Below are 18,018 nucleotides of genomic sequence, written 5' to 3' on the forward strand. Positions count from 1 at the left end.
GGCGATGCAAGAGTTGCAGGAGATGTTAGACAAGGGGTTCATCCGATCGAGTAGTTCGCCTTGGGGTGCGTCGATCCTGTTTATGAAGAAGGATGGGACGCATCAGATTTGTATTGACTACCAGGAGCTGAACAAGCTAACGGTGAAGAACCGTTATCCACTCCCGAGGATTGATGATTTGTTTGACCAACTTCAGGGTGCATCTTGGTTTTCCAAGATTAATCTTCTTTCGGGTTATCATCAGATGAGGGTAAGAGAGGACGATGTGCAGAAGACGGCCTTCCGTACTCGTTATGGTCATTACGAGTTAGTAATGATGACCTTCGGGCTCACCAATGCTCCATCCGTGTTCATGGACCTCATGAACCGCGTGTGCCGACGATGTTGGATTGGTCTGTGATTGTATTCATCAATGACATCCTGGTCTATTCCAAGACCCAGTAAATGTATGAGGAGCACTTGAGGGAGGTGTTGGAGACCCTGAGGAGGGAGAGGTTGTATGTGAAGTTCTCCAAGTGTGAGTTTTGGTTGCACGAGGTGCAGTTTCTTAGGCACCTTGTCAACCAAAATGGTATTCTGGTCGATCCGGCCAAGGTCGAGGCCATGATGAGGTGGGAGGTTCCAAGGTCTCCATCTGAGATCCGGAGTTTCCGTGGGTTGGCAGGATATTACCGGAGATTCATTTAGGATTTCTCCAAGATAGTGGTTCATGTAACTCGACTGACGAAGAAGACTGCCACTTTTTGCTGGAGGCCTGAGCAGCAGGCAGCGTTTGAGACCCTGAGACAGAGATTATGCAAGGCACCGATTCTGACCCTGCCGGAGGGTGTTGAGGATTTTGTGGTTTATTGTGATGCATCTATCATGGGATTAGGCGCGATTTTGATGCAGAGGAGTTGTGTTATTACTTACGCTTCGAGGCAGCTGAAGCCTCATGAGGCGAATTATCTGACACATGATTTGGAGTTGGGGCAGTGGTTTTTGCCCTCAAGATTTGGAAAAATTACCTCTATGGGGTCCATTATACTATCTTGGATCACAAGATCCTCACAAGAGCCTGAGGTACTTGATGGATCATCCGAATCTGAATATGAGGCAGCGTCGGTGGTTGGATGTAGTGAAGGATTATGATTGTGAGATCCTTTACCATCTGGGGAAGGGCAATGTAGTGGCTGATGCTCTCATCTGTAATGTGGTCGCGACTCTGATCAGGGATATCTGTACGAGGATGATAGTGATTACTCTACTTTTGGAGCAGATTCAGGAGGCTCGGGTCGAGGCTGTGAAGGAAGAGCACCGTAAGAGTGAGCACATAGTCGGTCATGTGGCTTCCTTCAATTATGATAGTCGGGGTTTATTGACTCTCCATCGGAGAGTGTGGGTTCCTTATTGGGGAGGTGTGTGTCAGGTTCTGATGGAGGAGGCGCATAAATCAAGATTCTCCATTCATCCCGGGGCGATGAAGATGTATAGAGATCTTTGTCCTGATTATTGGTGACCCTGTATGAAGTGGTACGTTACTTTGTATGTGGAGAGGTGCTTGACTTACAGAAAAGTCAAGGCCGAGCATCAGTGACCTCACGGCAAGATGCATCCGTTGGATATTCCTGTTTGGAAATGGGAGGAGATCACCATGGATTTCATTATGAAGTTGCCTCAGACTGCGCACAGAGTGGATTCGATTTGGGTCATCATTGATCGATTGACCAAGAGCGCATATTTTATTCCGATTCAAGAGAGTATCTTTGCGGAGAAGTTGGTTGAGTTATACATCAGGGAGGTCGTAGCACAACATGGGGTGCCGGTTTCGGTGGTTTCAGACAGGGACGTCCGGTTCACTTCCAGATTTTGGAAGAGGTTCCATGACGAGTTGGATACTCGTCTTCATTTCAGTACGGCCTTCCACCCATAGAATGACGGTCAGAGCGAGTGGACTATTCAGACCTTGTAGGATATGATTTGGGCGTGTGTTTTAGATTTATGTGGGAGTTGGGATACGTATCTCCCTTTGGCGGAGTTTTCGTATACCAATAGTTATCACGCCAGCATTGATCGACCTCCTTTTGAGATGCTCTATGGTAGGAAATACAGGACCCCGATATGTTAGGGTGAGGTCGGTCAGTGTAACAACCCGTTATTTCAGGTCAATGTAATGACTAAAAGTCAAATATTGTAATCTTTTTGTGAAATAATAAAGAAAAATATCATCAAAAAAATGAGATGTTCAACAAGCTCAGTTTGAGTATACTAAGTGGTAGATATCGTAACAAGGTTTCCAAAAATATAAAGAACACTAAAATCCGAGTTATAACGAAGGAGTTATGACCAATCGAAGATCCGCATCAATACCGGTAAAACACTGTTAAGCAGAAAAAGCGAAATTTCAATAAAATGCTTTCTAGCCTTAAGTATCTTAATGAAAGTCGTAGATATCATTAAATCGTGAACATACATAAAAAGAATGCCCAAATCTGACTTCGTATGAGGAAGTTATGATTTTTCGAAGTTTCGGACATAGCGGTAGACAGCTAAAAACTCGGAATAGAGATTGAGCGACTTTTAGCCAACGCGATCTAAATGAGAATCGAAGGTCTCGTCAATAGTAGTACAACGGTAAAAATACAGACGAAAACGGGCGTCGGATGAAGAAGTTATGGAGTTTTAACGGACTTTTCCAGTCCCGGCCTGTTAAAAATATATTATTAAAAATAAATTCAGAATTAGCCGACAGAGTCTAAACGAAAGTTGTAGAGTATATTCCCACCTACGCGTGGATATAAAGAACGTCGAAAACAGAGATCGTACGCGAAAGTTACGGATTTTACAAGTTTTGGGCTCAAATATCGAGATTGGTCCGAAATGAACGCCATGCGTTCCGAGAGAACGCCCCGCGTTCGGAAATGCTGGGTCTAGGTTCGTCCACGTTGCTCCGGGTCACATCAGGGTACTCCATCCGAGGCTGAGGTAAGCGATGACATCAAAGCACTACTGAACGCGCTTCGTTCGAGCCAGGAACGCCCAGCGCTCCTCGCAGGAACGCCCTACGTACGAGGGGTCAGCCAGCCCTAAAAAAGAGTGCGAAGACTTCCGGATTTATTTGCTTCTTTACTCATTTCTTTCACCCCGAAACCTCTCTAAAGCCCGACACTGATGGAAGAGCCTACTCGCTCGGTTCCTGGTACGTTCCGGAACGCCCAGCGCTCCTCGCAGGAACGCCCTGCGTACGAGGGGTCAGCCAGCCCTATAAAAGGGTGCGAAGATTTCCAGATTTATTTGCTTCTTTACTCATTTCTTTCACCCCTAAACCTCTCTAAAGCCCCTCTACACCACCCGAAAGTCCCGGTAACCCCCTAGTATACGACAGAAGTCCCGACGCTCCCGAGATTCCCGAGAAATCAACTTTTCTAGTCGAAGTTCTGCTCGATTTTTAGTCTCAACTTCTTCAAATCACCACTTCAATCAGGTGAGTTCATACCCCTATTTCCACACTTTCAAATACTTTTAAATGCTTTTAAACACTTTAAAAAGGGGGGGGGGGAATACAAGTAAACACCTGGTTAATCCCGTATGTAAACATAAATCTTTTTATATACATTTCATGTTAATTTCATGACTATCATATGGATCTGTTAACCTGCAAAACATCTTAGACTACTTTACCCTCTCGGGATGAAACATATTTATAAATATCATAAGTCTTTATTTATACATTTGCATCGTATCAAGGGTAACTATTTTCACTATATCATTCTTATACATACAAGAACATACACCTCTTAATTACGCCTTTGTTTATATTGGGAAAAAGGGTAATTATTTCAGGGACAAATATATTCATTTTAATACGTGACTTAATTGAGAATCTGTGAGTCATTCATCTTCACTATACCTATTAAGGTACCTCTAGAAGTCCTGTAACCAAAATCTCCTGTCCGGAGAACGTGGTAAGTGTGTATAGATCTATACGGGACTAATGATCCCGCACCCTGACTGTTAGCTACAGTCCCCGGGGTGACAAGTGTCATAACATTTCGACGCTTGAAGAACGTCGCTACAGGCAAATTATGATAGTACGGTTATGAAAACTCACTGGATAAACGATTATTATGGTATTACGTTTTCACGGGAAAAGTAACAGATACAGTTCTTTTCACATTCAACTACAAATCTTCTTATAATTTGTTTTATAATAATAATATACATCATTCTTTTTGAGCATGTCATAGTTGCTTACAGGGTACGGTCTTGGTCATTTGAGACTGCATTTCACTTTTAGGAAAATATAGGATTTTCCTGGTTCAAGTACATACGATTTATACAACAATCATTCATACTCATTTCATACACTCATAAGAAAATATCAGATTTTCTGGAAAACATACACGAACTTTCGAATGGCATACATTTTCACAAAGCACTACTTATGAACTCACCAACTTAATTGTTGACACTTTTTCTTGAAATAACTTGTATTCTCAGGAAACCGTTGAGCAGGGTTAACAACTACTTTTGGATATTAACGGTCTTGCGTTAACATCATCTTTTGGAATTCATCATTCTGTATTTGACTTTTAAACATGTAATAGATACAATCATGTAAACTTTTCAAATATATGTTATGGTGGTGGGTACTTTCTTTACTATTCAATTGTTATGATACTGAACATGATGTCCTCCGCCCCCGAACGTTTCCGCCGTTCAGGTTTGGGGGTGTGACAGATTGGTATGAGAGCATTGTTTATAGTGAACTAAGTATATCAAAACCATTTATTTTTGATATACAACTATAAACACAACTGGGCAAAAACACTCTGACTGAGAGTTATACCTTTAAAATGAAATTTTTATAAAGTATACATGCATACATTGCATAATAGGGTCAGTATCATATTGAAAACAATATAGAAAGATATTTGATGAGTTGTGCAGTGCAGGTATGCCTTGGAACATGTAATCGGAACTGGGATGAATATAGCCTGATCAACTATATTTGTCCGAGAGCCGACTAACATATGCCAGGGAGTAGCTGCAGTGGACAACAAGTCCAAAAAGTTACCAAAAGCATAACCTTTTTGAATCAAACATAACATTTAGAATACTATAGGAGTATTTGGTAAATGCAATAAGTTTCAACTTTGATACTTCAGTATGTGCTTTAGTTTATAGAAAATTCTTAACCCTATTCTCGTATAGACTCAATGGCTGGATTCCATATACCCGGAGACCCCTACTACCCCAATCAAGGCAACGGAGGATGGGTGGAAGACGACCCAGAAGAGGACGAGGAACCCATGGAAGAGGAGGAAGAGGAAGGCTATGATAGGATAGACTCAGAACCAGAAGTAAACAATCCACCAGCCGTCCGACCTCCTACGGTTCGAAGAGGTTTTCAGGGACCAACTCCCGTCTGGGGAAGTCACATTCACCATTGGAGTCAACATGCGCCCTCCCTACGGCATGTGTCAGGACTTCTACGACGTCAGTGGTGGAAGTTCAGCTGACCGGGCTCTCCCAGTCATGGTGGGCAAAATAGCCAACCAGTCCTACCAATCGGGAGTCCAAGCGAACCGGATTCGCGAAGCCAACGTAGAAGTACAAGGTAACGCAGCCGATATCCGTCGCCTGGACAGGTTGCAGGAGGATGCCCAACTTCACACCGACACACTCCAGGACCAAATGAATGCAGCCCTTTCCGAGATAAGAGAAATGAGGGAGCAGCAAGCTATCTTTGATAGGTGTCTCATGGGAGTAAAGCAATCAGACGCGAAGTCAAGCTCCAAGCGCAACCCGCATCACAAGTAGTACTTGCCCAACTCCCAAAATTTTGTTATAGATTAGGACCTCGGCTAAAAGTCTTACTTATCTTTAACTTTTTGTAAGCAGAGACCTTTAGAAAGGTCGAATTTTCCTGACTTCGGAATGTAACCAAGTATATGTTTAATATATAAGGAAGTACTTCTTTTGTGTGTTAATCCTTTGCATATCACTCAAATTCATAAGTTTATCTAATATATATAAACTCTCATTATGAATCAACCTCAAAACCTTGTTTAGGTCAAAACCAATTCATGAAATGTTTAAAATAGCTAACTCATTATCACACGGCTATCAAACATCAAAGACTTATTGTCTTCATTGTTATTTCTTTGGCAGCTAGATGCCTCCTCGTAGGTCAGCTCGCCGAAATGCAACACCAACGCCACCACCACCACCTCCAACTTTCGATCCCGCTATGGTACAGGCTGTTATCACCGCAACAGTAGCAGCTGCACTGTCGCAAATAAACTCTAACGGCAATGGAGGGGCCGGAAGTAGTACCAATCACCTTAACCATGGCACTGGTCATGGTCATGTCAGGGAATGCACTTACAAAGAGTTCTCAAACGCAAAGCCGAAAATGTTCAACGGCACTGGAGGGGTCATTACACTTATGCAATGGTTCGAAAAGACCGAAATGGTCTTCGAGATCTATGCATGCCAAGAAACAAGCAAGGTCAAGTTTGCTGCTTGTACCTTTACGGACCGAGCCCTCACATGGTGGAAGGGCCATGTGAAATCCGTATCTCTTCCAGTCGCCAACGCCATGAGCTGGGAGGACTTGAAAGTCCTACTGTTAGAAGAATACTGCCCGAGGGGCGAAATTCAAAAACTGGAGCAGGAACTATGGAACCTGAAAATGGTTGGTACTGACCTAGCCGCCTACACGGCCAGGTTCAGTGATTTGTTAGCCATGTGCCCGGGTATGGTCAACCCAGAACCAAAGAAAGTGGAAAGATACATTTGGGGATGTCGCCCCAGATTCAAGGGCATGTTTTGGCTTCCAACCCAGTCACATTCAACAGCGCGAAGCGCCTGGCACAACGATTAATTGACCACGGAGTTAAACAGGGTACCATTACAGTTGTTGCTGACCCGCCAAAGGAGATAGAAAACCGAAGGAAACCCTGGAACAAGAGAAAGGGGCAAACCACGCAGGAAAACCCTAAGAAACAACAAATGGTGGCAGCTCATGCTGTTACTGTCCCGACCGCCCCTGCACCAACAAAGCCATACAACGGCAACCAGCCTAAGTGCAACCGATGCAACTTTCATCATCACGGACCCTGTCGTGAAATGAATTGCACTAGGTGCAACAGTAAGGGACACACCGTCCGCTACTATAAGGAACCAACCCAACCGACCGCTCCAGCCACAAATGTCGTAGTAGACCGTACTTGTTATGAGTGCGGAGCAACAGGGCACTTCCGAAGGGACTGCCCGAAGGCAAACAACAAGAATACTGGGGGAAGTGGCCAAGTATTCGCAATGGACCAGGAGGAAGCCGTTGCAGACCCCACTGTTGTTACGGGTACGTTTTTCCTCGATAGAACATTAGCATTGCATTTTAATTTATAGTGGAACGGAGAGGAGTTTCGTGAGCCATAATTTTAAGAATATACTCAAACCAACCCCTCAATAATTAAGTGAAACTTTTATAGTAGAAATGGCTAACGGGAAAACAGAAGGTGCTAAGGAAATATACCTAAATTGTACTCTCTCTCTGAACAATAAATCCTTTCCAATCGACCTCATGCCAGTCTCGATAAAAAGTTTCGACGTTATCATAGGCATGGATTGGCTAAGTTCTCATCGTGCGGACATTTTATGTTACGATAAGGCCATTCGCCTTAATCTGCCAAATGGCGAAGCCCTCGTTATTTATGGCGACAAACCTAGCACCCCTCTTCGTATCATCTCTTGCATCAAGGCTCAAAAATATCTACGCAAGGAATGTCACGCGTTCGTGGCACATGTTGTGGATGTGAATCGAGGAGTAGAAGACATCAAGGGCGTGCCTGACGTTTGTGACTTTCCTGATGTCTTTCCTGAGGATCTTCCAGGAGTACCGCCTGCAAGACAATTCGAATTCAGAATCGACTTAATTCCTGGAGCCACCCCTGTGTCCAAAGCGTCGTATCGCTTAGCCCCAGCGGATATGCAAGAACTATCCAGTCAACTGAATGAACTTCTCAGCAAAGGATTCATCCGACCAAGCTTCTCACCTTGGGGAGCACCAGTGCTTTTCGTGAAAAAGAGAGATGGATCGTTCAGAATGTGCATCGATTACCGAGAACTCAACAAACTTACCATTAAGAACCGGTACCCCCTACCACGAATAGACGATTTGTTCGATCAACTCCAAGGAGCAAACTACTTTTCCAAGATCGATCTGAGATCGGGATATCACCAGCTGAGAGTCCTAGAGAACGATATTCCTAAAACGGCCTTCCGAACTAGATACGGTCACTACGAATTCGTAGTGATGCCGTTCGGACTAACCAATGCACCCGCGGTGTTCATGGACTTAATGAATCGGGTATGTCGTCCATTCCTGGACAAATTCGTGATTGTATTCATAGATGACATACTCATCTATTCTAAAAATAAAGAGGAACATGGTCAGCACCTGAGACAAGTCTTAGAGACACTAAGAACTGAGAAGATGTACGCGAAATTCTCAAAATGCGAGTTTTGGATTAGGAAGGTGGACTTCCTAGGTCACGTGGTCAGTGAAGAGGGAATCCACGTGGACCCCTCCAAGATCAAAGCTATCCAGAATTGGTCTGCGCCAACAACGCCAACCGAAATTCGCCAATTTCTAGGCCTTGCTGGCTATTATCGCAGGTTCATTCAGAACATATCCAAAATTGAAAAACCTCTTACTTCCCTGACTCAGAAGGGTGTAACCTACAACTGGGGGGAAAAGCAAGATACTGCATTCCAAACCTTGAAGCAAGCCCTGTGCAGTGCACCCATTTTGTCTCTTCCAGAGGGGACAGAAGACTTTGTAGTATACTGCGATGCATCCAATCAAGGTTTGGGTTGTGTACTAATGCAGCGAGGAAAGGTTATTGCATACGTCTCACGACAACTAAAAACGCACGAGGTCAACTACGCCACGCACGACTTAGAACTTGGAGCAGTGGTGTTCGCCCTAAAAATCTGGAGGCACTACCTATACGGTACAAAGTGCACCATCTTCACAGACCACAAGAGCCTTCAACATATATTCAATCAGAAAGAGCTCAATACGAGGCAAAGACGTTGGGTTGAGCTACTCAACGATACCATTTGGGTGATCGTCGACAGGTTAACCAAATCTGCCCACTTCTTGCCAATCAAAGAGACCGATAAGATGGAGAAACTAACAAGAACCTACATCCGAGAGATCGTGCGACTTCATGGAGTGCCGATATCTATCATCTCGGATAGAGACAGTAGATTCACTTCAAGATTCTGGCAAACGCTACAGAAGGCCTTAGGTACTAAACTAGATATGAGTACAGCCTATCACCCACAAACTGACGGGCAGAGTGAGAGGACGATCCAAACCCTTGAAGACATGTTGCGAGCCTATGTAATCGACTTCGAGAAAGCATGGGACGTCCACTTGCCATTGGTTGAGTTCTCTTATAACAACAGTTATCACACTAGCATCAAGACTGCTCCATTCGAAGCCCTTTACGGCCGCAAGTGCAGATCACGTCTGTGATGGACGGAAGTGGGCGACTCGCAGTTTGCGAAAGGTCTAGTCCCTGATAGCACTCTCACTGGCCCGGAAATCATAAGGGAAACGACTGAAAAGATCGTTCAAATTCGAGAGTGACTGAAAGCCTCAAGAGATAGACAAAAGAGTTATGCCGACAAAAGACGAAAACCCTTGGAATTCCAGATTGGTGACCGCGTGCTACTGAAGGTCTCACCCTGGAAGGGCATGATACGCTTCGGGAAGCGTGGAAAACTAAACCTAAGGTACATTGGACCCTTCGAAATTACTGCAAGGATTGGCCTAGTAGCTTATAGACTTCAGCTTCCAATCGAACTTAGCAAAGTACATCTGGTGTTTCATGTATCTAACCTGAAGAAGTGCCTGTCCGACGAAACTCTCGTGATTCCACTCGAGGAAATCAAACTGAATGAGAATCTTAACTTTGTGGAAGAACCCGTCGAGATCATGGATAGGGAAAGCAAACGAACAAAGCAAAGTCGCATACCAATAGTGAAGGTTCGTTGGAATGCTAAACGGGGACCCGAATTCACTTGGGAGCGAGAAGATTAGATGCAACAAAAGTACCCGCATCTCTTCCCTAGTCCATAGACACTTACCTTGTAAATAATTGCGGGACGAAATTCCCTCTAACGGGGGGATGATGTAACAACCCGTTATTTCAGGTCAGTGTAATGACTAAAAGTCAAATATTGTAATCTTTTTGTGAAATAATAAAGAAAAATGTCATCAAAAAAATGAGATGTTCAACAAGCTCAGTTTGAGTATACTAAGTGGTAGATATCGTAACAAGGTTTCCAAAAATATAAAGAACACTAAAATCCGAGTTATAACGAAGGAGTTATGACCAATCGAAGATCCGCATCAATACCGGTAAAACACTGTTAAGCAGAAAAAGCGAAATTTCAATAAAATGCTTTTTAGCCTTAAGTATTAGAATGAAATTCATAGATATCATTAAAGCGTGAACATACATAAAAAGAATGCCCAAATCTGACTTCGTATGAGGAAGTTATGATTTTTCGAAGTTTCGGACATAGCGGTAGATAGCTAAAAGCTCGGAATAGAGATTGAGCGACTTTTAGCCAACGCGACCTAAACGAGAATCGAAGGTCTCGTCAATAGTAGTACAACGGTAAAAATACAGACGAAATCGGGCGTCGGATGAAGAAGTTATGGAGTTTTAACGGACTTTTCCAGTCCCGTCCTGTTAAAAATAAAGTCAGAATTAGCCGACAGAGTCTAAACAAAAGTTGTAGAGTATATTCCCACCTATGTGTGGATATAAAGAACGTCGAAAACGGAGATCGTACGCGAAAGTTACAGATTTTACAAGTTTTGGGCTTAAATATCGAGATTGGTCCGAAATGAACGCCATGCGTTCCGAGGGAACACCCCGCGTTCGGAAATGTTGGGTCTAGGTTCGTCCACGTCGCTCCGGGTCACATCAGGGTACTCCATCCGAGGCTGAGGTAAGCGATGACGTCAAAGCACTACTGAACGTGCTGCGTTCGAGCCAGGAACGCCCTGCGTTCCGGAACGCCCAGCGCTCCTCGCAGGAACGCCCTGCGTACGAGGGGTCAGCCAGCCCTATAAAAGGGTGCGAAGATTTCCAGATTTATTTTCTTCTTTACTCATTTCTTTCACCCCGAAACCTCTCTAAAGCCCCTCTAAACCACCCGAAAGTCCCGGTAACCCCCTAGTATACGACGGAAGTCCCGACGCTCCCGAGATTCCCGAGAAATCAACTTTTCTAGTCGAAGTTCTGCTCGATTTTTAGTCTCAACTTCTTCAAATCACCACTTCAATCAGGTGAGTTCATACCCCTATTTCCACACTTTCAAATACTTTTAAATGCTTTTAAACACTTTAAAAAGGGGGGGAATACAAGTAAACACCTGGTTAATCCCGTGTGTAAACATAAATCTTTTTATATACATTTCATGTTAATTTCATGACTATCATATGGATCTGTTAACCTGCAAAACATCTTAGACTACTTTACCCTCTCGGGATGAAACATATTTATAAATATCATAAGTCTTTATTTATACGTTTGCATCGTATCAAGGGTAACTATTTTCACTATATCATTCTTATACATACAAGAACATACACCTCTTAATTACGTCTTTGTTTATATTGGGAAAAAGGGTAATTATTTCAGGGACAAATATATTCATTTTAATACGTGACTTAATTGAGAATCTGTGAGTCATTCATCTTCACTATACCTATTAAGGTACCTCTAGAAGTCCTGTTTTATAACCAGAATCTCCTGTCCGGAGAACGTGGCAAGTGTGTATAGATCTATACGGGACTAATGATCCCGCACCCTGACTGTTAGCTACAGTCCCCGGGGTGACAAGTGTCATAACATTTCGACGCTTGAAGAACGTCGCTACAGGCAAATTATGATAGTACGGTTATGAAAACTCACTGGATAGACGATTATTATGGTATTACGTTTTCACGGGAAAAGTAACAGATACAGTTCTTTTCACATTCAACTACAAATCTTCTTATAATTTGTTTTATAATAAGAATATACATCATTCTTTTTGAGCATGTCATAGTTGCTTACAGGGTACGGTCTTGGTCATTTGAGACTGCATTTCACTTTTAGGAAAATATAGGATTTTCCTGGTTCAAGTACATACGATTTATACAACAATCATTCATACTTATTTCATACACTCATAAGAAAATATCAGATTTTCTGGAAAACATACACGAACTTACGAATGGCATACATTTTCACAAAGCACTACTTATGAACTCACCAACTTAATTGTTGACACTTTTTCTTGAAATAACTTGTATTCTCAGGAAACCGTTGAGCAGGGTTAACAACTACTTTTGGATATTAACGGTCTTGCGTTAACATCATCTTTTGGAATTCATCATTCTGTATTTGACTTTTAAACATGTAATAGATACAATCATGTAAACTTTTCAAATATATGTTATGGTGGTGTGTACTTTCTTTACTATTCAATTGTTATGATACTGAACATGACGTCCTCCGCCCCCGAACGTTTCCGTCGTTCAGGTTTGGGGGTGTGACAGTCAGCGAGTCATGAGGAGTACTGAGGTCGTACTCAAGACCACCAAGTTGATTCAGCAGGTTTGGAGCAGACTTCAGACAACTTAGAGTCGGCAGAAAAGTTATGCCGACAAGAATCGATCATACCTAAAGTTTTAGGTTGGGGATATGGTTCTCCTGAAGGTGTCACCTTGGAAATGTGTCATTCAATTCAGGAAGCGGGTCAAGATGGGCCCCAGGTATATCGGTCCTTTCAGGGTTATAGCTCGGGTGTAACGCTCGGTTCCTGATACGTATCTTAAATAAAGAATATTTGCATTTTATACTGGGACTCGACTAAATTGGAGGCTCAACTCGTCGAGTAGGGACAGATTTTTGGACACGGATGGAAGAGCCAACTCGCCGAGTCAGAAGCCCCGACTCGACGAGTTGACCTGTCTGGGTGAAACCCTATATTTAGGGTTTGCACTCTATTTAAACGCACTAACTCACCTCCCATGCAGCCCCCATCGTCTCCCTTAGTCCAGAACGCCCTAACTTGTGTCCCTTGAGCTTTGTTGAGTGTGTAAGCCATTTGTGAGAGTTTTTGTGTGATTTCAAAGCTAGAGGAAGAAGAAGAATGAGCTATAAGGCTCAAGGAAGCAGTAGATCCAAGGTTCAAGCTACATTTCCAGCCCCTTAAAGGTATAAAGTTGCTTCCTTGACTTTCCTATTGCTAGATCTCTCCATGTTTGAGTTTAGGGCCATCTCTTAGCAATTTTGTGAACCTTTTTGAGTATGGAGTATGATCTCAAGTTGTAACTTCAGATGCAGATCCCTTTCAGCCCCTTTAGCCATAAAGTTCACGAATTTATTATGCTTTAACCCTTTCCTTTGGCCTAGGCTTCATTTTAGACTAGGAAATAGTGTTTTTGGCTCATGTTACCTTGCATGCACGTAAAGTTTGTAACTTTACGTGTAATATGGACCCTAGGAGGTCAGATCTACGTTTTAGATGTGTTAAGCCCGACTGAAAGTGGTTGTATGGATTTGGACATTGAGGGACTCGACGAGTCGCTCATACGACTCGGCGAGTTGGGTCGCAGTTTCCCCAATCTCTTCTGATATTGAGCAACTTGTTGAGTTTTGAAGAGAACTCAGCAAGTTGGGCTCGTTTATGGACTTGAAGATCATGGAACTCGGCGAGTTCAACGCAATGTCCCAACTTATATGAAGCAGAACTCGACGAGTTCAAGGAAGAACTCGGCGAGTCAAGGACTAAACACTTCAACGTGTATAAAGAAGGACCCGGCGAGTTCATGGAAGAGCTCGGCGAGTCAAAAGAAAAAAGGTCCCAATTCTGTATGAAGGAGAACTAGACGAGTTCTTGAAAAACTCGACGAGTAGGAGCGAAGTTCCGAGTTTTGGTGGATTATGGAACTCAATGATTTGGTGGACCAACTCGGCGAGTTGGGTCAACTAGACGTTGACTTTGACCAAAAGTTACTTTGACCAGAGTGTTGACCTTGACTTTGACTTTGACCTGAGTTGACCCTTGAAAGGGTTAAGAGTATGAGATGGTAATTAAGGAAGGTGGTTATGTGTAGGAGTCAAGAGGAGTTGATCCCAGCATCGAGGACATTTCAGACACTTCACGACATTGAGGTGAGTTACCTTCCAGTAGAAGTGGGTCTAAGGCTACAATGTCTGCCCACTAGTAGGAGTTGTTTGTTAGATGATTGTCTTTGTGATAATTATCTGGTATGTTATGTTATGTATTGGTATGCTATGATGATATGTGATAATGGTAGAAAGGGTAGGATAGACCCTAGTACCGGTCGATAGGGCCGACGGGTATGCCAGCACCCGAATAAGCTAGGCAGTATATGATTTATATGTTATGCACTAGGACGCTATGTGGTAGAACTGGGGGGTGAAATAGTCCCCGGTACCGGTCGACAGGACCGAAGAGGTAGGCCAGCACCCTGATATGCTAGGCTAGGTACCGGTCGACAGGACCGAAGGGGTAGGCCAGCACCGTGATATGCTAGGCAAGTTACCGGTTGAAAGAGACTAAAGGGGTAGTCAGTACCCAGATGTGTTAGACGGTATGTGTTATGTATGGTATGTGGTATGATGGGGGAACTCACTAAGCTTTGTGCTTACAGTTTTCAGTTTTGTTTTCAGGTAGCTCTTCTTCGAAGGGGAAGGAGCCGGCACGGTAGCAGCGCATCACACACACACACAGGATTTCCGCATTATGAGATTCTTGGGATTGTACTCTGACATTATTACTATTTTATGATATGGTTTTGAGACGCGTGACTATGGTTTTATGAAATGATATGAATCGATGATGTTTTTCAGTAAACTGTTTTATAAGTTAATTAAAAAACAAAATTTTTAGTCTTGGAAATTGGGATGTTACATCGTGTGGGCAAGGTAGCATATCGTTTGAATCTACCGAAGGAACTCAGTCAGATTCACAGTAGTTTTCACGTCTCTCGTCTGCGGAGGTGTTTGGCTGATGATTCCGAAATGGTTCCATTGAAGGATATACAGGTGGATGACCGCCTGAACTACATTGAAAGACCGGTAGCGATCCTCGACAGGAAGACGAAGGCCTTGAGGAACAAAGTCGTAGATTTGGTGAAGGTGCATTGGCAGCACCGAAAGGGTTTAGAATGGACGTGGGAGCCTGAGGATGAGATGATGGAACATTACCCAAAGTTATTTGCAGCGGCAGACTTCGAGGACGAAGTCTGATTCAAGTGGGGGAGATTTGTACCATCTGAATCCTTGAGGTACTTAAATTCTTGAAAATTTTCATTTGTGGGGAGGCTCACGACGTGAGAATGCTCATTTACCATTTGACCCATATTCTCAAACCTCATGACATGAGGCATAAGATCTCATGACGTGAGCCAGGTGTGATGACCCAAAACCCTCATTTTCGATTATTTAATGGAATGAGAGGGCTAGGATCGCTCATCCTCAACCTCTCTCACTCTTTAGCCCCCCTGAAAACCCTAACTTCGATCTCCTTGATACCTTGGGCCATTATTGGTGATTTTGAAGAGCTTACTTGGAGTTTTTTGGTTCTTTGAAGTGGAAGAAGGCTCTTGTGGTGCTTCATTTTGGCAATCTAGTTTCTACCACTGAGCTTGTGAGCATTTGTAAGTCATAAAGCTCCTATCATTTTGCCTTAAGCGTGCTAGATCTAATATTTGGAACCTTTCTTTGCATGGTTGGGTTGTTTAACATGCACGAGATCCATAAAGTTGGCAACTTTATGGATCACTGAGACATCTTCTGTATGTGAGTCCTTCAATCTGGGTTTTGGTGTGCGTTTTGGACTCCAAACTTGAGTCTTGATCTTAATACCCTTCTTTTGACCTAGTTAGTGTCTAAGTCATGTATTGGACATGCATGACTAAAAAGCTACGATTTTTATGGTCCTTAGGGTTGAAGAAGGTGTTATGGAAAGTCTTAGTGTATGTCTTAAAGGATTAAGAGATTAATGCTCAAAGTTGGTCAGAACCGATCTCACGACGTGAGAAATGGAAACTCGCGACGTGATCCAGGTGGTTGTCCCGATCTAAGGATTATGTTGGCAGAGTGAAACTGAGTCGACTCGTTGAGTGGTTCTGGGACGAGTCGATCCTCACGACGTGAGCCTTAGTGGCCACGACGTAAGGGTGGGCTAAGGAGAAAGTTGAACTTTGACCTTAGGCATTGACTTTTGACCTAATTTGACTTTTGGTCTACTCTTGGTTTTGAAGGGAAAATCTAAGGTTTGCCTTGCGTGATTATCTAGGTGTGGAGTAGCACCTGTGTAGCTGATCGTGAGAGCAGCAGTAGTAGATTATCGATCGAGAGTTGAGCTTTCCTTCCCTGTATTCGTGGGTCGAAGGCACCAATGTTGGCCCACTAGTTTATGATGTAGAGTGATGATTGCCTTTGTGATAATTATTGGTTATGCATGTATTTGATTGATAACTCTGTGATTCATGTTATGATATTATGTGGTACTAGTTAGGGATGTCAACGAGGGCAAACGGGGCGGGGATTGCATCCCCCGCTCCCACCCCCGAAATTTTTCTATTCCCCGCCCCCGCCCCCGCCCCCGAAATCTCTAGCCTCCACACCCCCGCCCCCGCCCCCGTTTCCCCGCCCCCGTTTGCGTTGACTATTGTTTTGGGCGAACAAAGGTGTTCTTTAGGCTAAAAGAAGTTATTTTTTTGGGCTAAAAGAAGCTATTTTGGGTAAAAATAGTTATTTATAGCATAATTTTACACGTTTAAAATAAAAATATTATAACATCTTAAAGACGTTATACTAACAACTTAAAAACATGGTATCTTATTGAATTTTTGAAGTTCAAAATAATTGTTATTAATTATTATATTTTTATAATTAACACATATTAATATAAGTAATATATTAACGGGGTCCCCATTGGGGGTTCGGGACGGGACTACCCGCCCCCGCCCCCGCCCCCGAAATTAAAACGAGGGTAAACCTTGCCCCCACCCCCGCCCCCGCCCCCGATTTTTTTGACAAATATCCCCCATACGGGTTCGGGGCCCCACGGGTTCGGGGTCCCACGGGACTTTTTTACATCCCTAGTACTAGTTGGGGGTGAAATAGACCCGGTATCCGGTTGAAATAGACCGAAGGGGATTGCAAGCACCCATATATGCTTGACAGTATCCGGTTGAAAAAGATCGAATGAGAGTGCAAGAACCCAGATATGCTTGATAGTATCTGGTTGAAATAGACCGAAGGGTAGGCAAGCACTCAGATATGCTTAGGAGTATGTTTGTTTAGTATGTGGTATTTTGGGGAAACTCATTAAGCTTTGTGCTTACAGTTTTCAGTTTATGTTTCAGATACTTCCAGTTCGAAGGGGAAGGGACCGCCTGATCGCACCGCATCACCCTATGTTTTCCGCATTTGAGATTTTGGGATTTTGTACTCTGAGAATATGCTACCATGATACACATTTGACTGATTTATTATGAGTAATCTATATTTGAATGAACTTAAAAACAAAAAAAAATTATCTGTATTTTGGGATGTTACGCCATCGAGGTGTCCAAGAACATTGAATCCAAACCAGTGAGTTTTAAATAGCTCTCGCCATACGTCATAGTGAAATTTGTTTAGATCAAGGATCAGGGGTGCATAAGATTGGGTGGTAGTGGTGATGGTGAAGGGTTTGTTGTTCACCTGGGGTTGAGCATTGTCAGCCATGAGATCGTATAAAGGAGAGATGCGAGAAGAAAGTAGGAGAAGTAGATGAATAATACGACATCAATGCAATGATGGTAGTCTGTTAAGGTTGAGCAAAGAAGGCAAATGGATGGATAGCAGAGAAAGAATCCCTGATACCATGTATGTTTTAAATGTTTTCGTATCAGATTTCTCATTGCATTGGAGCAAG

This window comes from Lactuca virosa, chromosome 9 (assembly GCF_052849685.1).
Source record: "Lactuca virosa cultivar CGN04683 chromosome 9, Lactuca_virosa_CGN04683_v6, whole genome shotgun sequence".
Taxonomy (NCBI): Eukaryota; Viridiplantae; Streptophyta; class Magnoliopsida; order Asterales; family Asteraceae; genus Lactuca; species Lactuca virosa.